The 21,201-nt window shown below is 51.9% G+C and overlaps 1 protein-coding gene and 1 long non-coding RNA gene across 15 annotated transcripts in view; one reads left to right on the top strand and one right to left on the bottom strand.

Moving 5' to 3' along the window:
- The window catches only part of LOC141277417 (uncharacterized), a 34,509-nt gene that overhangs the window by 284 nt on the left and 13,024 nt on the right, over window positions 1-21,201 (bottom strand). Inside the window, exon 2 of the long non-coding RNA XR_012328811.1 lies at window positions 892-17,983. This is a non-coding gene — a long non-coding RNA (uncharacterized lncRNA). The remainder of the gene's footprint in view (window positions 1-891; window positions 17,984-21,201) is intronic.
- COPRS (coordinator of PRMT5 and differentiation stimulator) overlaps window positions 1-21,201 on the top strand; it is a 210,806-nt gene that overhangs the window by 184,345 nt on the left and 5,260 nt on the right. For 10 of the 14 annotated variants that reach the window (XR_012328805.1, XR_012328803.1, XR_004523851.2 and 7 more), the window contains 3 exons: window positions 16,545-16,686; window positions 17,338-19,261; window positions 20,383-20,946. The gene's annotated coding sequence lies outside the window, so the exon portion shown is untranslated. The remainder of the gene's footprint in view (window positions 1-16,544; window positions 16,687-17,337; window positions 19,262-20,382; window positions 20,947-21,201) is intronic. The other 4 variants (XR_012328807.1, XR_012328802.1, XR_012328806.1 and 1 more) reach the window with 4 other exon arrangements.

Genomic DNA, 21,201 nt, shown 5'->3' with positions numbered 1-21,201 from the left:
TTTTTACTTGCTTCTTTTTTTTCCCCATTTATCCAAACAGGCTGAATAGTTATACCTCGCTCTATTTGTTTCCAGTTTTATTGAGATATAATTGACGTACAGCACCATATAAGATTAAGGGGTACAACATAATGACTGGACTTGCATATATTGTGAAATGATTACCACAATAATCATTACTACAATAATCACTATACATTTGGTTAATATTCATCATCTCATATAGATTTTTTTAAAAGAAAAAGAAAAAAATGTTTTTTTTTCCTTGTGATGAGAACTCTTAGGATTTACTTCCTTAACTTTCAAACATACCATATAGCAGTGTTAACTGTAGTCATCATGCTATACATTACCTCCCCAGTACTTATCCTATAACTGGAAGTTTGTACCTTTTGACTACCTTTATCCAATCCCCCCATCCCTCACCTCTGGTAACCACAAATCTGATCTCTTTTCCCATGAGTTTGGGTTTTTGTTTGTTTGTTTTTTTAGATTCCAAATATAAATGAGATCATAGCGTATTTGTCTTTCTTTGTCTGACATTTCATTTAGGATAATGCCCTCAAAGTCCATCCATGTTGTCACAGATGGCAGGATTTCCTTCTTCTTTATGACTGAATAATATTCCATTGTGTATATACACACAACTTCTTTACCCATTTGTCCATCAGTGGACACTTAGGTTGTTTCCTGCCTCCTTCTTTCCTTCTTCCCTTCCTCCCTCCCTCCCTTCCTTCCCTTCTTTTCCTTCCTTCCCTTCCTTCCCTTCTTTCTTTCTTACTATTTTTTTCCTAATTTTTTCTCTTCAGAGAACATGTGTCAATTGCATACTTAAGTGGAAGTGAAGTCCACTTTCAAAGGAGGATACTCCCAAGTTCCTGCATAACTGACCCCTGTCCGTGGTTTCTCCAGAAACTTCAGAACTGAGCCACGTGGAGGGGGCTTATTAATGCCACCAGTGAGGGGGAAGTAGCGGACAGACCTGGGGGTGGGCAGGGGGTAGGGGACATCAGTATCAGGGGACCTGGCCAGATCATGAGCTCATAAACAGCCATGAACCCACCTCACAGATACACCCAGCTTACAAGCCACACGGGCAGGTTACATCATGCCCTTCAAGCTGGTCCCTGGCTGGTTTGTGGCATGTGGAGCTGGGCACTTGCCACACCCTCTGTCCCCCACCACATATCTATGTGGGTCAGCTGAGCTTTGTGGAAGCTGAGAAGCCTCCTGGGAAGAAACACATGAACCTTGAACCACATACACAGCTGGAGTCATTCATACTGAGAATGACTGGCCACCCTGGAGATGACGAGCTGAGTGGAATGTGCGGGTCCCTGAAAAGAATTCGTGAAGAGGGGAGGGGCCTCCCACGGAGGGAGCCCCACTTAGAAACGGGCCTCAGATGCTCCTGTGGATGAACTGGCAGCTGCTCCAGGCTGAGGCGGGTCTGTGCTCAGGGCAGAAAGCATGTGCGCGTGTGTGACACTCGGGACCCAGGAGAAGAGCAAACTACTGCTGTTCCTTGGAGGTTGCCAACGTTTCCTGCTGAACAAGCAGAGACCTCCAGACCTTGGGGCCTCTCGGGGAAGCGCACGTGCAGACTGTGCCCAGCAGAGGTGGCTGTCTCAGAGTCATCAAGGAAGCAGCGGTGGCCCAGCGGAAGGGGCAGAGGACAGGCATGGTGGCCTGGGATGAACGTGAGTGGCCATCTGTCTGTGGTAGTTGGTTGCAGTATTCATTTCCTATTGCTACTGTGGCAAACTACCACAAACTTGGTAGCTTAAAACAAATTTATTCTCTTAGAATTCTGGAGACCAGAAGTCCTAAAGCCAAGGTGTTGGCAGGACTGCATTCCTTCTGGAGGCTCTGGGGCAGAATCCATTTGCTTGCCTTTTCCGACGTCTAGAGGTTGCCTGCATGCCTTGGGTCTCGGCCTCTTCCTCAAATCACTTCGACCTCTGCCTTCTATCCTCTGCTTCTGTCATTGCATCATCTTCTGGGACTCTGACCCTTCTGCTTCCCTCTTACAAGGACCCCTGTGATTGCATTGGGCTCACCCAGATGATCCCAGATAACCTCCTCATTTTAGGATCCTTAATTTAATCACATCTGCACATCCTCTTTTGCCACAAAAAGTAATGTATTCCCAGGTTCTTGAGATTAGGATGTGGACATCTTTCGGGGGCCACTATTAAACCTAGCACATAACCCAAGAGGGCAGGCCGGACGTCTTCTCGGGGGCTCTCAAAAAGCTGTGAGGGCTTAGCACTGCTGGGAGTAGAGTTTAGGGCTTGGAGTTAGCAGGCTTTGGGCATTCACACGAAGTGGTTGTTCAGCCTCACAGGGTAGTGAAGCTTGGGGACACTTATGGGTCAATACAAATGGGGAAACTGAGGCCCAAGGGGAGCTAAGGATCTGTCAAAAGTTGCTGGGCTAGTTCTCCAGCTTCCCTCCATGCTGTCTGTTTCACTCAACTGACATTAGAGAAAGGGGTGCTGTCGTCTGTGGTTGCTCTTGTTTAAAGCAGAGAACAAAGTCTACCAGGTTCGGTGGGGGTGAGAGTGCTTTGCCAGGGCCTGGAGCCCTCGAGCGTGAGCAACCCGCAGAGACTTGCTGGGCCTCTGTGCTCTTTGAACGGCTGTCCCCTCACTGGGGCTTTCCATCCGGGGAGGGTGGAGAGGGGCCAGTGCCGCCTCAGGGAGTGATGGCAAAGGGCTGGTTCCCCTGAGGCTGCCTGGCCGCTGTGGTTACCTCTGGCTCTTTCCACAAGGAGGAAGCTCTCCTCCGGCCCCAGATTTAGAATGTGGGGTGAGTTCTGGGGATGAAGGGAAAGCATTCGGAACCCAGCCAGCAAGAAGGCATTTCTCTCTCTGTCTCTGACCCTCTGGAGAACCCACAGGTATGTGTGCCTTGGTGGTGAGGGGAAGGGGGAAACGAGGCTATGTGCTTTAATTTTTTTTTCTTTCTTTCTATTTTATTTTATTTTTAGGCTGCGCGAGGTCTTAGTTGCAGCATGCGGGATCTTTAGTTGTGGCACGTGGGAATCTTTAGTTGTAGCATGCGGGATCTAGTTCCCTGCGCGGAGTCTTAACCACTGGACCAACAGGGAAGTAAGTCCCTTTCTTTCTATTCTTGAGTCGGCCAGCTCTCAGTGAATTTGTTAGAAAGAACCACTAATAACAGAACATTGGGGTTTTAGTCCCGCCCCTGCTTCTCTCCCAGCATATGACTCTAGATGTGTCATGTGACTTCTCTAGGCCTCAGTTTACCCATCTGTAGCATCAAGGGTCAAACGGGATGATCTCCAAGGTGCCTTCAGATTCATCCAGCTTATGCTCGAATGCTTATGACAGCTCGCATCCCCGCCAGTCGCCCCACTTCTTCCTTGTACTCCTGGGCTCTCGAGCCCAGCTGGTCGCTAGAATCAAATCCCTACCACCACCATCACACTCTTTTGGCTCTCCACGGTGCCCAAGCAGCTGGCCTGGGGCCCGGCCCCCAGCAAACCAGGCTCCCTGAACAAGTAGGGAATGAATCAAAGGAAGAGGCCCCAGGCAAAGGGGCCTGCGTCGCACTCCCTGCGCCCAGGGATGGGCAGGCCCTGGTTCTTGCTGTCTTCTGCAGAGAACTGCAGAATCCCAGGAAACCAGTTGTTAAGGAGCCAGTGGCCGGCTACCAAGTTAGACAATGAGCGCTTGGGCTTTTCTACCACTGTTTACCTTGTGTTAAGTACATGAAAGTGATGTCATTTCTGCACCCATCCAGCTGGCGCAGCCGACGGGGGCTTATCAGGGGCTCCTCCCCTCCCCATTCCGGCCACCCCAACCCTCATCATTAGGGGGTGGGCCGGGGGGGGTGGGCATCGGGGCCAGTCAACTGCCCCATGTCATCGCTCTCTCCCAGCCCCGCATCTCTCTCCCTCCCCCTCCCAAGTTCATCCACTCTCATCTCTCACCAGGAAGGCTGTGCTGGTGTCTCACTGGTCTACCTGCTACCAGCCTGTCTCATCCAACCTCTTCAACCCCCAAGGCCAGAGGGAGCTTACTAAACAGCACCCTGCCTGGAACCCCTGGCTGCCTAGTTTTGCGTCCAGAGGAACGTTTAGCCTCACCCCTGGCCCTAGAGAGCTGCCCACCCATCCAGCCTCCCGCTACTTCCCCACCACACCCCGGGCTCCAGCCTCAGACCTTCAACCAGCCAGAGGTTCTTCCACATTCTGGAAGGTTTACCTCCTTTTCTTCCCCAAGGGCTTCGCCCCTGGGGACCCCTCTTCCCTTCACCCTCGTTCCTCCTCAGGCTCAGAGTACATCTCCGAACCAACCCTCTCCCCTCCACCCCCAGCCCTCTTCCCTCCTATGCGTCCTCGCTGCATCCTGCTTGGGAGAAAAAAGTCAGCGACATTCAGAGACTGTCAGAGGCTGCAAAGTTTGCAAGACACAGAAAAGGCCCTGAGGTTTGCTGATCACCTTAGGAGGAGATGTGTGTGGGGTGAAAGGAAGGGTGAGAACTTTGGCTGGGGAGGTAGATGAGGCATTCGGGGCCAGGAAGGGCCCTTCTTGCCTCTGGCGTCAAGGCAGTGAGAATCCACCTCCTGTTGACCCTGATCCCCTCTACCTGGCCCCTCCCTCCATCCCGGCCTGGCTTTGGGACAAGGGCCTGAGCCCTTCAACGAAGCCCTCACGGCAGCTTCAAGCATCCTCGGGGTGCAGTGCGCATTGGGCCAGTGAGGATGGCCGGCAGGCGGTCACGGCAGCCCCAGAGAGTGGCCAGATCTGGGCCTCGGGAAGGAACCAAGGATGGGGGAGGCCCCGTGGGATACCAAGGAGGGCATGACGGCTCCTCGCTCGTTCTCTGAGGGTGAGAGCAGATTTGCTGTAGCCACTGCGGCCCTTGGCTGGTTTCCTCTGAAGCAGCCCCAGTAGGCTCAGTTGGAAGGGTCTCCTGTTCCGGAAATTGGTTCCCACCAGAGGACGTGATCAGAGATGCAAGCTCAGCGGAGGACAAAGTAAATAAACCCCGTAGATGGTGCTCCACAAAGAGATGGCGAGGGCTTCCCTGGTGGCGCTGGCAGCGCAGGGGACACAGGTTTGATCCCTGCTCCGGGAAGATCCCACATGCCGCGGAGCACCTAAGCCTATGGGCCACAACTACTGAGTCTGCGCCCTAGAGCCCAAGAGCCACAACTACTGAGCTCGTGTGCCATAACTACTGAAGCCTAGAGTCCGTGCTCCGTAACAAGAGAAGCCACAGCAATGAGAAGTCTGCGCACCCCAACCAAGAGTAGCCCCCGCTCGCCGCAACTAGAGAAAGCCCGCGCACAGCAACAAAGACCCAATGCAGCCAAAAAATTAATTAATTAAAAAATAATAAAATAAAGAGATGGTGACAAATAACAGCCAATGTGAGCTCGTCCACTCCTCACAGCACCCTCTGACAGGGCACTGTAGCTTCCCTTTTGCACATTTTGTACACTTAGTACACATTTGTGCACACGCTTAAAGCCAGGCAAGTACCCTAACTACCCTGAACCTCAGTTTTGACTTCTGTTAAATGGGCTTATGAATACCTATGTTACAAGGCTTTGTGAGACTGAACGAGGGAATATAGGCGACAGGGCTCAGCTCGTAGTAGGGGATCAAATCTTAGCTTCCTAGGAATAAGGAGCCATCCTGGCCACGGGGCAAGATGGTAGCTAAGGGCGGGCAGGGGTCTTTGACCGATGAAGCAAGTTGGGACTCCAATATGGGAAGATTAGGATGAGTTCTCTGAGGCCAAACTTCAGGATGCCTGGCCTCTGGGTACTCCCTTCCCCTGGCCTCTTCCCACCCTGCCCACCCTTCCAGGCCCAGCCACCCCGTGTCCACCGCCTCCTGTCACTTGGCTTGTGGGACATGCGGACCCTTGGGCTCATGTCCTGGCCCATCCCAGCCTGGACCATTCTGGAGTGGAAGAGCTAGTCCGGTTGACTCCTCGTCTGGAAACCCCCGAGGCAGGGGGCGGGGGTGGTGAGGCCTGGTTTCATCCTGGTTCTAGAATCACTGTTCCCATTCCCCTGACTTGCCAGCCATGGCCACTTCCTCCCCCCAGGCTAGGCCAGCAGTTGCGCTGCCTATAAATAGAAGAGTGAGATTCCTCATGGCCCAGTGAATGGGCCGACATCCTGCCTCTGCCTGACTGAGCCCTGAGTCACAGGCCCCCACTGGAGGCCCGTCCCAGGCGGACCAGGCTCGCACCGGGCTGACACGGCCCCAGAGGAAGCACTGGGCAGTGGAGGGTCCCTGGGGAGGCTGACAGAGGCTTAGAGAATCGCGGCTGGCATTTCCTCCCGGTGAGGCCGCCCGGGGCTCGGCACACTGGCTGGCTCACCGGGGAGCGTGTGCATGGCGTGTGCCAGGGAGGGGGGTACCGGCTTTGGGAAGCCCAGCAGCCTCTGCATCCTCGTCCGCGAGGGTCACGGGCCGGGGGATTCCCTGAGAGCCTCGTCTGTGCTCACAGCACTCTTGCTCTGGCTTTGCTCGTTTCAAAGCCAGAATGAAACCCACACAGAGACAGGCACACCCAAAAATCGATGGGAAGGCTGGCAAACAGGCCTGGGCACGGGTAAGAACCAAGAGAACTCCGGACGGCCAAGTGGCCAGAAGGGCAGGCGCGGACTGGGGTCAGGGATGTGGGGCCGGGGGCGGCGGGGGGGGCTCCCGCCCTCTTTGTCACTCTGCCCAAGAGTCAGAGGGGAGGAGGCTCTGACCGGCTGCCCTGGGGTCCTGCGTCCACCCTGTGGCTAGGGCAGGATGGAGGGCCCCGGGTCACAATCTGATTTCTGGAATGTGGTTTTGGTTTCTTGTCTATTTCTCTCTCCTCCCCTAGATCCACTAGGTTACACGCTGCGTGAGGACAAGGCAGGGCAGTGTTCGCTCACCACTCTGCACCCGCCACACACTTGTCACATGAACGCTTGTCTACCCACTCACACTCATACACATACTGTCCTCCGCAGACTCACTTGCACGTGCATTCACACACACACACACACACACACACACACACACACTTGCTCCCCTCCACGGGCCTCTTCAATAACTAGGGAAGCTTGAGCAGCCCCTCATCCACTGTCACCTCCACATCTCTCTTTCGGGACTTCCCTGGTGGTCCAGTGGTTAGGACTCCGCGCTCCCAGTGCAGGGGGCATGGGTTCGATCCCTGGTCGGGGACCTAAGATCTCACATGCCACGCAGCGCGGCCAAAAAAAAACAAGAAAAAAACCAAAAAAAACACCCACAAGTCTCTCTTTCACCCGGCTGACCCCCGGGGAAAAAATCCCAGCTGGGGAATTGCAACCTCTGCAGTTTGGACCCATGAGTTCTTCCTAGGAAGAGTGAGACATTCTTCTGATTCATACACAGGCATCCAGTGATTTCTGCTTCCAGAGGGGCCGGGGGGGAAAAATGTCCTTCTGCCCCCATTTGAAAATCCTTGCTGGTTCCCTGTTGTCCACAAGTTGATGTGCTATCTCCATGGCATGGTTTTCCAGGGGCCACAGGCAACTCCTGCCCTTCGCCAAACACTCCATGCTCCTTCATCCCTCTGTGCCGTGCACGGGCTGATCCTGCCACCTAGAATGTTCTCGGCTCCCCCCCTTCCCAGCCCCCGTCACTTGCTCAATTTGCAAACTCCTAGTTGTATTTCAAGACCCAAATATCATCTCTCTGTAAGACTACAAATCACATTAAGTCTCTGCCCCTCCCTTCCTCAGTTTGTCCTGAATTCTCCAGAAACACAGAACTATGGGCTTGGCGAGGTCCTTAGAGACCCACAGTAGTTTGCAACCCAGGAATGGTTGGAAATGTGCGGGGCGTTTTCTGGTTGCCACAGCAACAGGGACTGCTGTGGGCATTTAATGGCCGGGGCCGGGAATGCAAACTAGGAAGAATTGTCCATCCCAAAGGTCGATAGCAGCCCACTGAGAAACACGGAGCAGCCTCTTTTTTGATGGGGAACCCAAGGCCAAGAGAGGGAAAGCGTCTTGTCGAGGTCATGCAGTACATTGGGCACTAAGATGGTCAGCACCAAATTCCTTGGGGGACCACTCCCGGGTGGTGGGCCTGAGAGTGGCCCTCTAACCCTCCAGGTCCTCAGGTCCTGGCCCGGCCACACTCCTGGCACCAGGGATGTCATAGGATGTACGTCGGGGAATGACCCCCACCTCCCACCAGCTGCTGCACCTTCTGCCTGTGCCGGTGGACGGATGGCCCGATATGCCTGAGGATGTGCCTGGAATATGAAACTAGTATCCCCCGGGGAGGACAGAGCTGGGCTTGCGGGCTGGGGCCAGGGTTCTACAAGTAGAGTGTCTGACTCCGTGAGCTTATCTAAACACCAAGAAACCTACCCTTTAGGTCTGAGCCTGGGCACAAGTGACTGCAACATTCCAGGGTTCAGCCTGGCCATGGGAGGCAGGCAGGGAGAGGCAGGACCTGGTGTCCCCTTTGTTAGCCCCCAGCCCTGCTCCGAGAAGGCATGGCCATCCTTCCCCGCTCCCCCACCCTCAGCCCAGCCACCCCTGACCCTTCCCATAGGCTGGAGGGACTTTTTAAAAACTGAAAAGTATGCACAAAACCAGAGACAATAAATCACTCAGCTGTGACAGTCATCAACCCATGGCCCATCTTACCTCATCCAGACCCGCCTCCCCCATCCACATCCCTCTTCCTGCATCACTTCGAAGCAGATCCCAGGCATGACATCACCTCATCCATAAACACATCAGTGTGTCTATCTAAAATGACCCTTCCTTACAAATAAACTAAACATAATCATAACACCATGCTCACACCCCCAAAATTAATAATAATTCCTAATATTACCAGTGTTCACATTTTCAGTTTTGACATAATTATCTTTTTACAGATTGCTTAAATTTTGATCCAAATAAAGTTTCTACATTACAATTGGTCAGTATGTCTTTTGAGTCTCTTTGGGCCTCATGTTTTGTTGTATTGATTGGAAGAAACTAGTTGGTTATCTTGTTGCATTTCACTCCATCTGGACATTGCTGACTGCTGCTCTTCGGTGCAGTCGATGTGTTCCTCTATCCTTTGTCCTGTAAATTGTTAGAAGCAGAGGTTTGATCAGATTCAAGCTTGGTTTCCTTTTTTTGTTTTTAATTTATTTATTTAACTTATTTATTTTTGGCTGTGTTGGGTCCTCGTTGCTGCGTGTGGGCTTTCTCTAGTTGTGGCGAGCCGGGGCTACTCTTCGTTGTGGTGCGCGGGCTTCTCATTGCAGTGGCTTCTCTTGTTGCGGAGCACGGGCTCTAGGCGCACGGGCTTCAGTAGTTGTGGCACGTGGGCTCAGTAGTTGTGGCTCGCGGGCTCTAGCGCGCAGGCTCAGTAGTTGTGGCGCACAGGTTTAGTTGCCAAGTTTGGTTTCTTTATTCTTTTTCTGCCAAGAATACCTCATTAGGTGGTGTTGAGATCTTCTGTCAGGAGGTCCATGGTGTCAGATTCTCTTTTGTGATGTTAGCTGCCATTCAAACAATTAATTTGTTAGGGACTGCAAAATGATATTATATTTTATTCCTTCTGCTTTTATTAGCTGGAATCTGTCTATGGAAGAAACTCTTTTCTATTAATTAGTTACATAGTGATTCTGTTTGAAAGGGACTTCTAAAGTTTATCCACTCCCTCAGACTCTGGGGTAAGTGGTTCAGAGAGGGCAAATCCCTCCTGAAAGGACACACAGCAAATTGGTAGCAGGACTAGAATTCAAACCCAGGTCTGCTGCATCATGTGTGGCACTGGTCTGGAGGCAGGGTGGTGGAGCAGAGAAGGTTTGGGTCTGGGAATCAGTGACCTGGACTTGAATCCAGGACCTGCCATTTATAAGCAGTGGGACCTTGGGCAGATCGTTCAGCCCTGATGCTCTCATCAGGATAATCCCTCCTCCCTCATGCAGCCCAAGGCTCACCAACTTTTCAGCCCCTGTGTAAGAAGCAGCAGGCCAGCCTGACATCCCCACTTCGGCACATTCACAACCCATCACTCAGGTCCATGGCCTATCGCTTTAATTTTTTGTGGCTACTTCAAGACCTGCCTAAGTACCCCGCCTTTCCTCCCAAGGGAAGGTGCCCAACGAGAGTGCTTCTCAGATCGCTCAGGCCTCTAGCAGCACAGCCGTGAGCTCAGGACTAACCACATAATTGTGGGACCTTTTGTTCAAAAATTATTTAGAATTTCAAAACAACAACAGGAAAGCATCAAACCAAGCACAGGGCCCTTCTGAACACAGGCCCTGAAACTGGCAGAGAGGAAGCTTTGTCCCAGCGGCCGGAAGGTACATCTCATCCAATTCAATAAAATGTGACCAAACCCAAACGCCAATGCAACTAGCTGCAGTTAAAAGGAGGTGTTTACAGTAAATGGACAGTTAACAATTACAGTCCTGTAAATGCTATTCCAAGGCTTTTAATCTTTTGAGTCAACCTGTGGACAAAGCAGTAAAGGCTTGATTGTGGAGCAGAAGAGGATGTGAATGTCAATAACAGGAACAATGTAAAAAACTTAAGAGTTTACGGAGGTGGGGTGTGAACTGGCAGAGGAGAGGGTAGGGAAGTTGTCGACTTTTCTTTGAAGATAGCTAATCGGGTTAGTTCCAACTTAGCTTAAAACCAAAATCCACTCTTTAGCGTGGTTTTATTATCTGGTCTGCAGAAGAATACCAGAAGATTATCCAAATGCCTAAAATAACTTAAATGTACCAAATTGTCAACATACAACCCCAGTAGAAGCTCCCCGAAGGCCGGCAAAGCATTGTTCATTTTGCATCTTTCCCTGGTTCCCTCGACATGCGAGACCTTAGTTCCCTGACCAGGGATCGAACCCGTGCCCCCTGCAGTGGAAACACAGAGTCCTAACAATTGGACCACCAGGGAAGTCCCTCTGTCATCTTACATAGGTACAATAAAAAGAAAAAAATAACAATGTTTTTCTTCCTTGTGACTCTTAGGATCTAATCTTTTATTATTATTTTTAAAGTTGAAGTACAGTTGATTTACAATATTGTGTTAAGGATCTGCTCTCTTAACAACTTTCAAATATACCATACAGCAGTGTTAGCTATAGCCATCATGTTGTATATTACATCCCTAGTTCTTATTTGTCTTATAATTGGAAGTTTGTACTTTGGACTGGCTTCATCCAGTTCCTCCTCCCCTCAGCTCCCACCCACCCCCTACCCCCACCTCTGGTAACAAATCTCATCTTTTTTTCCTCTGAGTTTGGCTTTTTGTTTATTTTCATTTTGTTTTAGATTTGCACATATAAGTGATATCATATAGTATTAGTCTTTCTGCCTGACCTATTTCACCTAGCATATTGCCCTCAAGGTCTACTCATGTTGTCAAAATGGCAGGATTTCCCTCTTTATGGCTGAATACTATTCCATTGCATGCATATGTGTGTGTGTGTGTGTGTGTGTGTGTGTGTGTGTATACCACAACATCTTTATTCGTTCGTCTGTCAATGGACGCTTAGGTTGTTTGCATGTCTTGGCTGTTGTAAATAATGCTGCTCTGAACATGGGTGTACAGGTATCTCTTTGACATAGTGTTTTCATTTCCTTCAGATATATTCCCAGAAGTGGAATTGCTGGATCATATGGTAGTTCTGTCTTTAAGTTTTTTGAGGAATCTCCACAGTTTTCCATGATAGCTGCACCAATTTGCATTCTCACCAACAGTGCACAGGGGTTCCCTTTCTCCACATCCTTGCCAGCATTTGTTCTCTCTTGTCTTTGGATGATAGTCATTCTAACAGGTGTGAGGTGACATCGTGGTTTTGATTTTCATTTCCCTAATGATTAGTGATTTTGAACATCATTTCATGTACCTGTTGGCCACTCATCTATCTTCTTTGAAAAATGTTTATTCAGGTCCTTTGCCTGTTTTTGAATTGTATTATCATCCTCACCATCATCATTATTACTATTTTGCTATTGAGTTGTAGGAGCTCTTTATATATTTTGGATATTAAACCCTTATCAGATATATGGTTTGCAAATATTTTTCCCATTTCATAGGTTTCACTTTATTGACCTTTTGCTGTGAGAAGCTTTTTAGTTAGATGTCGTCCCAGCTGTTTATTTTGTTGCTTGTGCTTTAGGCGTCATATCCAAAAACATAACTGCCGAGACCCACGTCAAGGAGCTTTTTTCCTATGTTTTCTTCTAAGAGTTTTATGGTTTCCAGTCTTACATTTAAGTGTTCAATTCACTTTGAGTTAATTTTTGTGACTGGTTTAAGACAGTGGTCCATAATGTACACTTCGAATAAAGATATTTTAAACTGTATATATGAATGAAGAAAGGGATGAATGAGGCCCTAGAAAGGACACTGTGAAAACAAGAGATCAGTTTGCAAGACAGACTCCTGGCAGACACCCCAGTGGGTTCAGATGTCAGCCAAGGACAAGCAGAGAGGGCAAAACGTGAACCTGGGCCTGGGAGCCAGGTGGCAATGGACCAACTTCATTTTTCCACTTAGTGGATGTCTAGTAATCACCTACCCTGTGCAGACACCAGGCACCTGGGGTATATCAGCAGCGAACATGAATCCCCCGCCCTGGGGAGCTGATATCTAGGGTAGTATAACGTATGGAGAGCAGCAGTGGCCCCTGGGGGAACGTGGCCTATGCATCCCCAAGACTGCTTCCTCCTGGGAGTGTGTTTGTAATAATATTAGTTGCAATAACAGCAGCGATCGTTTATAAAGAACCTATGGTTATCAGTCAAGACCATTTCAGTTTTCACAACTTGAACTGGCTTACGCAACCAAGAAGGAAACTTTTTGTATATGTATTAATTTCTAAAAATACCAGGGGTTACCTAGCTGCTGGCACGGTGGATCCCAGAACTCCAAGGGCGACACCAGGTGTCTGTGTCCTGCTCCACCTCTCGGCTTTGCTTTCTTCCGCCGTCACTGCACTAACTTCCTTCTCAAATGTCCAAATAGTAAAAATAGCCTCAATAGTAAAAATAGCTCCAGGCTAAGGATCTCAGCAAACAGCAAGCATCTCTTTCCTTATTCCAGACATTTCAGGGCACTGTTGCAGGGACCGGTTTGACTTAGGTGTTATGCCCAGGTCTGAGCCAATATTTGTGGTCAATACTGAGATGTGCTGGTTGGCCTGGGTCTGGTGGCAGGTGTGGGAATGGGGTGGGATGGGGGACAGCCTCAGTTTGCCCCGTAGGGACTGAGAATGGAGGACGGGTGCTTCCCGAGAGAGAGCAGGACAGGCAGCCTCAATGATGCCCTTCCCTGACCTTGCAGCAGGCACAAAGCAAGGGTCGGTTAGGCATCCCAACAGTCCCAGGTAGTGAGACCATTCTTATCCCCATTGTACAGATGGGGAAGCTAGCTCAGACAGGTTGAGGACCTTGCCAGCCTCACACACCTAGCAAGTGGAGGGTAAGGAGTGTGGATTCTTTTGTACCAGACAGAGGTTACCGGGGGAGGCCACAGCCTCTGACATAACAGCATGGAGTCAGAGACGATCTGGCTGATTACACCTAGTGAATGGAGGGGGAGAGAGAAAGGAGAATAATCTGTGATGAATGTGGCACCATGCTTGCCCCCCATCCAGTCCCCAACCCCATGGCCGTGACATGTCGTGCATCTATTCTCTTGTTCAACATTCACTGAGGCCGTGAAGTGCAGTCCCAGGAGCCAGGCTACAGAGTTCTCTAGAAAGCGCGGCCCTCGCCGAGGGATTAAGTGCTGATACTTGAACTTGGAAGTGGAATTCCAGTGGCAAAAGTGAGGGAAAAGAGAAAAGGAGGTCGGGAAGAATGGGAAGCAATGCAAGGGGATGTATAACCACACTGCTGTACAACAAACCACAGGTGGGAAATGTGCCTCAAGTGGTCCAAGGGACAGAGGATGAAGGAATTTATCCTCATCTCATCTCCTACTGTTACCGAACTCAGGTCTGGCTGCTCGCTGCCAGAAATCAACACCCGAGAAGCAGTTGTTGGTAGAAAGGAAAGTCGCTTTTAATCAGAATGCCGGCAATCTGGGGAGATGGGGGACCAGTGTCCCCCCCAAAGATTCTGCTCGGCCATAGAAGTTTTTAAGGGGAAACAGGGAAGTAATCTCAGTTCATCACTGAGGTGGGGGTCAGAGTCGTCACCATCCCGCACGGTGTGCAGGCTTGTCGACTCGTGATTTTTCTTTAGACGCTATCTTGTTCACACAGTTTGCTCGTGGGATTACTGCAGGGGAAGCTGGGAAAGAGATCTGGTCATCTATTAATTACTTATCCTTCATTTCTACTTCTTTGATCTACAGAAAGAACCAGAAAGTTAGGCAAGGTTTTGTGTGATCAAAGCCTAGAGTCTGTCATACAGAGTGAAGTAAGTCAGAAAGAGAAAAACAAATACCGTATGCTAACACATATATATGGAATCTAAGAAAAAAAAAGTCATGAAGAACCTAGGGGTAAGACGGGAATAAAGACACAAACCTACTAGAGCATGGACTTGAGGATACGGGGAGGGGGAAGGGTAAGCTGGGACAAAGTGAGAGAGTGGCATGGACATATATACACTACCAAACGTAAAACAGATAGCTAGTGGGAAGCAGCCGCATAGCACAGGGAGATCAGCTCGGTGCTTTGTGACCACCTACAGGGGTGGGTGGGATAGGGAGGGTGGGAGACACAAGAGGGAAGAGATATGGGAACATATGTATATATGTATAACTGATTCACTTTGTTATAAAGCAGAAACTAACACACCATTATAAAGCAATTAGACTCCAATAAAGATGTTAAAAAAAAAAAGATCTGAAAGGTGTGCCAGGTTACTGGCAAGACAAAAGGGCCTCCTGCAGAGAGCTCTTTCCTGCCCAAAGCTGCTTACACTACCGCTCCAAGTTCATCCCTCCCTCCCAGTGTATGGCTCGCGTCCTCCAGCCCCCTTACCCTGGGATGTGGCCTGGGAGGGGTCAGTTTCACTTGTGAGACAGCCATAGCTGAGGCAGAGCAAGCAGCCAGGAGTCTGGTGGACAGAGGAGCTGTAGAGGCACACGAGACCCACATGCCAGTAAAACGGGGACAACAGTACCTCCCCTAGGGTAATGCATGTAAAGCACTTACTAGTGTCTGGCCCCCAGGAGGCGAGCTGGACCGATGGTTGAATTTGCCTGGGGGGGGTGGTCCTTGAGGGGAGCTTCACCGAAGGGTGCGGTCCTGGCTGAGCTGTATTAGCCGGGACTCCTTCTGTGGCAAGCTGGCTCAAATGAAGCAAAGGATGTACTGGACCGCAGAACTGTGGGACCCAGAGGTGCCTCTGGCTTCAGCGCATTTGGACCCAGGGGTGACTCTGAGTCCCAAGGGAAATGACCCACATTGACCCACAACATGAGCATCTGACCTCCAGGGACCTGACCAGAGAGGAGACTGAACGAAGCTCTAGGACAAAGGCAGGTCAGTGGTTGCCTGGGGTCAGGAGAACTGACCCTAAGGGGGAATGAGGGAACTTGAAATGTTCCACAGCTCGACTGTGGTGGTAGTTACAAGGCTGTACACATTTGAAAAAACTTATGAATTAGACACTTAAAGTGGGTGGATACCTCAAAGTTGATTTCTTAAGTGAGACCAAAGAAAAACATAGCTTTATTACGACCCTTTCTATGACAGAAATCCAACTCAGGATAGTTTTAGGAAAAAAGAAATGCACTCATTGGCTCATATAATCAGGTTAGTCCAGAGGTGTGTTAGCTTCAGGCATGGCTGGATCCAGGGGCTTACTGAGGTCTGGGGACAGCATACTTTCTCTACCACTTGGCTCCGTCCTCAAGTGGAGAGCAGGAGTTCCATCAACGTGGCAACTCCCATGAAAAGTGAATGCCTCTTTTCCCATAGTTGCTGCAAACGTCCCAAGAGGGAGTCTCAGTGTCCAGCTTGGGACACACGCCTGCCTCTAAAGCCAGTGGATGGGGAGTGGCCCCATGTGAATCCCAGGAGGTGGGGAGAAGTCATCCCCTGAAGGAAACAAAGAAGAAAGGGCTGTGGACCTTGGGTCGGGAAAGCGGACAGGTGGTTATCACATCTCTCCGTACCCAGGGGGTGGTGTTATCACCCATTCCTACCTCCAGACATCTCTGCAGAGGCCAGGCCATCAGGGACAGGCCCCAAACTCATTCAAGACCCAAGGCTGCTTTTCTGCGATGTCACAGGCTCTGTGTTGGTTAGATACAACAGTCAAAACAGAAAGCGAGCAGCTAATCTCTTCCCCACCAGCCAAGGCAAACAGAAAGCCCTTCCGGCCTGTGCTGGGCTGTCTGTCTGCACCCCAAGGAGGCTGGCGGAGGAGGGAGGAGCTCTGGCCCAGAGGGAACTCCTTGGAGCTGATGGCATCCGGACTTGTAAGATGAACCCCAAGGAGGGGAAGGATGGCTCCCTGGGCCTCGGTGGGGCCAGACCAGAGAGGCACACAGGGCAAAGGGGCAAGGAGGACAGCTTCTCAGTCCAGAACCACCATCCTAACAGGGCAGGAGGGCCAGAGAGAGGACTGAAGAAAAGGTCATCTTTGTAGAGATCATGGACAGAAGACACTGTCCAACGCCTGGAGACCTACACTCACTTCCTGAGCAATGCACTGCAACCAGCATGGAATGAGCATGTTCTCCAGGTCAGACACCTCCCCGGGTTCTCTGATGAAGTGGCCTCCTGGAAGGGGAGGGACAGGGAGCCACAACATCCTACCTGTTCAGAATATGCCTAGAAAGTGGACATACGCCTACAGGGCACTATTATGTCCATTAAACAAACAAGGCAACAGGCTTGGAGGGGAGGGGGCTTTACCCAAGGCCCCGGCTAAGTGGCTGCCCCTGACCTGGCTCCTGGGCAAACGCCCACCAACTCCAGGCACTCAAAGCTCTGCCCTCATCCTGACTGCTCTAGGCTTTCAGTTGAGCTGAGGTTATTTCTGACCCAGGTAAGCAAGGTAGCTTAGGGCCAGCTCCCCAAAGAATATGGGCAGAGAAGCCTGAGCCTAGGGCCCTCACCCCATCTCCCACCGAGCTGCTGGCCGAGTCTGCCTGCCCAACCATCCTGTCTTCTGCAGAGCAGGTTAAATGCACGTCATTGCCAAGAGCGTGTACTCGGCCGCAAAGAGCTGGTGGGGAGCAAGGTGAGAGCTCAGGCCCAGCAAGGGAAGGTGGTGTGGACAGAGCTCAGGACCTCCCTGCCAAAGGAAGCCCGTGGGCCAGGCCCAGAGCTGCTGGGCCCTGGGAGAGGGGCATTCTCAGCTCCCAGCTCCTGTCTCTGCTGTCATGTCCAGGCCCTCCAGCCCTGCGGACCGGCCCAGGAACAGTGACACTTTCTAGAGCCAACAGTGTGCCTGCCCGCTAGTTCCCTGCACTGGCAGCCTGCCCAGGCCCTGGGAGTCCAGCTCTGCAGGAATGAGGGAGGCACCCCCAGCAGGGGTCCTGACCCTGAGGGCCGCCAGCTCGGAGCAGGGCCCCGATGAGCAAAGCCCCATGCGGGCTGTGCTGCTTCCTGGATGCCTCTGTCCAGGTAAGGAGCAGGGACCGCTAGGCCTGTGCCACCCACCAGCTGTGTGACCTGAGCCACACCTCTTGCGTGTTCTGCAAAAGGGGCTAAACCCTGCCCTGCCCAGAGCTGGGATTGGCACGGCAGGCTGATGGGGGTGGGCCGTGGGTCCAGGCTGGCCATGTACATACTCAGCATCAGGGAGACGAAGGGACGATCACCCAGCCTCCCAGTGGGACAGGGGCACCCACCCAGTTCAGGACACTGTGATGACCGTATATTGTTATAACTAAATATGCTAATTATAAATGGCAACTTTAGAAAGAGCACTAGCCTTGGGAGTCAGAAGCTGCAGACCTACACCCCAGCTCTGCTGCGTCCTAGACGTGTGTCCTTCAGGAAGTCTCCTGATCTCCTTAGCCTCGGTCCTCCATCTGTAAAATGAGGATCAAAAGGTGACTGAGCAGCAGAGAACATAATGGAAGTGAAAGTCTGCCAGCTGCAGATGGTCCCATCTCCTCCAACAGGCTCTGAAGGCAGAGCTGGAGGAAATCTCTTCCGTCACTAACTGGTGGGTATGGACCTGGACAGTTCTCTGGCCGCTTAACAGAATAACCCGAGGAACAGAAGAAAAACAAAAGGTACCAAGGCCTGGGCCCCTCCCCACACCCAGCAATTCAGATCCAATTGCTCCTGGGGGGGCAGGGTGGCACTGAATTTTTTTTTTTGTAAGTTCATTTATATATTTATCTTGGGCTGTGTTGGGTCTTTGTTGCCGCACGTGGGCTTTTAGTGGCAGCGAGCGGGGGCTACTGCGTTGTGGTGCTCGGGCTTCTCACTGCGGTGGCTTCTCTTGTTGTGGAGCACGGGCTCTAGGCGCGTGGGCTTAGCTGCTCCACGGCATGTGGGATTTTCCCAGACCAGGGCTCGAACCCGTGTCCCCTGCATGGGCAGGCGGATTTTTAACCACTGCACCACCAGGGAAGTCCTGAAATTTTTTTTTAACGTTAAGGGATTCTTCCGTGTGCCGGGAGTCAGGAAGCAAAGAGCAGCCCACTTAGAACGCAATCAGGGCACAGCCCACGTTTCTGTGTTGCTGCTGTCTGGCCGAGCAGCTTGTGGGATCTTATTTCCCTGACCAGGGACTGAACCCGTGCCCCTCCCGCAGAGGAAGCATGGAGTCCTAACCACTGCACCGGCCAGGCAAGTCCCAGAGCCCACATTTCTAGCATCCTCCCCAGCAACTTCACCAGTCTCGGTTTAGAGACCGAGTGCTGCCCCAATACCTCCCAACGAGCTTGCTAGCTGCAGGTAAGTTTTGGCGCACCCTGGCCCACTTGGCAAAAAGAAAATCAGAGACTTTCTGCCTCCCAAGGGCCCAGGGCCATCGCTCAGATGGGTTACGAGCTTCACCACTTTTGGAAGCCCCAAATCCTGCTAAGTGGGTGAGGGTATACATGCAAAGAGAAAAAAAATGCTGGAAGGATCTATTTCATTAGCAGACATGATCTCTAGGTATGGGTATCTATAAACCTTCTGGGTTTCTGAAATGCTCTCCAGTAATCAGTTTGATTTCCTATGCATTATCTTTTTTTTTTTTTTTTTTGCAGATGTTTTGGGGTAAAGAATGAGGAACACGCTCAGGAACAAGGAGGTTTGCGGGGATGGAAGAGCTGGGCAGACGGGCCTCAGGGAGGGACAACTGATTTCAGGTTAGCAAATGCTTAGCTGTGAGAGAGGATGGGATATGTTCTATCGCCCGGGTGTCCACTGTGGGATGTGAGAAGCTCATTTCACGAGAGCCCCGCCCATGTTTTACCCAGAAGGAATAAACATCACTCCCCCTGCCCTCATCCCCCCTATCCCGTACTGACCTTTACCTTGGAGCCGTCCCTTCCCCTGGGCAGAAGAATACTGAGCAAACTCGGCCCCTTAAACACTGTCTCTGGGAGCTGGGATGGCGGCACAGTGGGGACCGCAGGAGCCCAAGGAGCAGGGGGCTCGGCTGGCCAAGGAGGGAGGATCGTGGCCGTCAGGGTCCCACCAACGGCCATCTTCTCGCGTGACAAGAGCTTTTGCGTTGGCACCTGGGGGGAAACCTTAGAAATACCTCGAGGATGACCTTCCTCTGCTGACTGGGAGGCTGACAGGACCCAGGGTGGACCACGGGAGCAGGTACCATCCTTACTGCCTGTCCACCTCCCCGTCCGCCCATCCACAGGCTGGCCACCTGTCCAGCCTCTGCCAGAGAGGACGATGTTGTGGGATCTGGTGACATGCGGGATGGTGTTAAGGGGGGGGGCGTGTCACCAATTGGTATTTCGGCTTGACAGTCCCATGGGACCCCCACACCTCCACCCATAAAAGCCTTGGCTCAGCAGAAGTATCCGTGGGTGGGGCACCTGCTGAGCATGGTGGAAACCCAGGAGGTGAGAGAGGAGTAGAGACCACCTGGGCGAGAGAAAGCAGGCTCTAGGGTCACAGCTGGGGGGGAAGACCTCGATCCCCTGCAGGCGGCTCTGCAGAACGGCCAGCTCACTGGGTCTCAGCGCGTGGACCGAGGCTCCTTCCGTTTTAAAACCCAGTGTTGCCCTGGACACAGCTGACCCCGAAGCTACCCTTCCTTGGGCTGGACACGTGCAGCTGGGCTCTACGGAACCCTCCCCGCACACAAACCGGGGAGACCCTGCATTCTCCTGGGCTCCAATCGGCACAGGAATGTCTCGAGGCCCGGGCCTCCCCAAAGAAGAAATTATAAGAGTACATGCAAATCGATGCACCGACCAACAAAATGTTTTAATAATCAGTAAGTTCCCCTTCACTCTCATTTCAGGACGATGGGGGAGGACACGCCAGTCGAACCCCAGGTAGCCCTTCCCACCCCGGAGCAGCCGGGTGGGCTGGGGCCACTGCCTGATGCACACTGCAAGAACAATAAGGATTTTTAGGGGCATTATGACTGAGTCAGAAAACACAGCTGCCCCTGAAAGTCCCTCATTTTTCTTGCTGTCCTTGAGCACTCTCCAGGTGAGTAAGGAGTCGACTGGCCGGCCCAGGTGAGCCAAGGAGATGGTGGCCCACGGGAAGCTCTGTGGCAGGTGGGGTAGCTGCGGGGTCTCCACGGTGGCATGATTGTCTCCAATGCTCGGCCTGGACTGTGGCCGGATTCACTGCCCCCCCGCCCCGCCCCGCCCCGTACCCCGAGGCATGCCCAGGAGTGACCAGCCTCTGTTCCAACTCAGAACCCCGTGCCTTCTGCCCGCAGGGAGCCTGGGGCTAGAATCCTGGTGGAATCCCAAGTGGCGAGGGGCCCCAAGAACTAGGCAAAGCAGGAAGACCCGGAGGAAGGGCCATCTGGCCCTCGTCTTCACGTGCGGGGTGTGGACCCGTCTTGCAGGTACTGAGCTCGAGAGGCTGAGTGACGGTCACAGGCTGTCGTGACACAGGAATAGTAGAGACTCCCCACCCCCTGCCCGCAAACAGCCTGTCATGGGCAAAGGGCAGTGCGGGCTTCTGGTTTGTCCCGATGGCGTTCAGGTTCAAATCAGCGAGCTGCCCACTCTGCTGGAAGAGACTGGGGGTAGGGTGAGGGGATGGCCAGAAAGCGGCCAGCGAGAAAAAACAGGAGGGGCCGCTGGCTGATTATTTTTTC

This window comes from Tursiops truncatus, chromosome 20, assembly GCF_011762595.2.
Source record: "Tursiops truncatus isolate mTurTru1 chromosome 20, mTurTru1.mat.Y, whole genome shotgun sequence".
Lineage (NCBI taxonomy): Eukaryota > Metazoa > Chordata > Mammalia > Artiodactyla > Delphinidae > Tursiops > Tursiops truncatus.
The sequence above is the reverse complement of the archived record's forward strand: the minus strand, read 5'-3'. Positions and strand labels throughout refer to the sequence as shown.